The sequence below is a fragment of the Carlito syrichta genome, unplaced genomic scaffold, assembly GCF_000164805.1.
Source record: "Carlito syrichta isolate Samal-C Ts95f unplaced genomic scaffold, Tarsius_syrichta-2.0.1 Scaffold315942, whole genome shotgun sequence".
Taxonomy (NCBI): Eukaryota; Metazoa; Chordata; class Mammalia; order Primates; family Tarsiidae; genus Carlito; species Carlito syrichta.
In genome coordinates, this window is record NW_007260038.1 from 38,726 (window position 1) to 39,166 (window position 441).

General features: G+C 69.8%; 1 protein-coding gene across 1 annotated transcript in view; it reads right to left on the reverse strand.

Annotated features, from left to right (window-relative positions):
* ARMC12 (armadillo repeat containing 12) overlaps positions 1-441 on the reverse strand; it is a 24,068-nt gene that overhangs the window by 22,385 nt on the left and 1,242 nt on the right. The gene's annotated exons all lie outside the window — the stretch shown is intronic.

The window sequence follows — 441 nt, forward strand, 5'->3', positions numbered from 1 at the left end:
CCGGCTTGGGTTCCAAACCCAGCAGCGTAGGCAGGGGACAAATGGCACGGTCCGAGTCCGTTTCCTTCTTCAGGACGCAAATCTGTTAATACCTATCAGCCGCCTGGAAGTCCCGCAGTCGGGACCGCCTGCGAGAACGTGCGTTACTCTCGCTGCCCGGAGGACGCTCGACACGTGGGGCTCCCGCAGCCGAGAGCCAGAAAGCCGAGAGATGAAAGGCTGGGGCCGCCCCGGCCCTGACGTGGATCGCACGCCCTCCCAGATTATCCCCTCCCAGGATCACCCCGGCCCAGGACCCGGCTCCTGGGGTGCGCGCTCACCCCGGCCCAGGACCCAGCTCCTGGGGCCTCCGGGTAGCTCGCCCCTCCGCCGACGGCGTGGGGACCGGGAGAGGCCGGGCGAAAGCCTCGGGAGCAGAGGGGGCCAGCGCCCCCGGGGGGG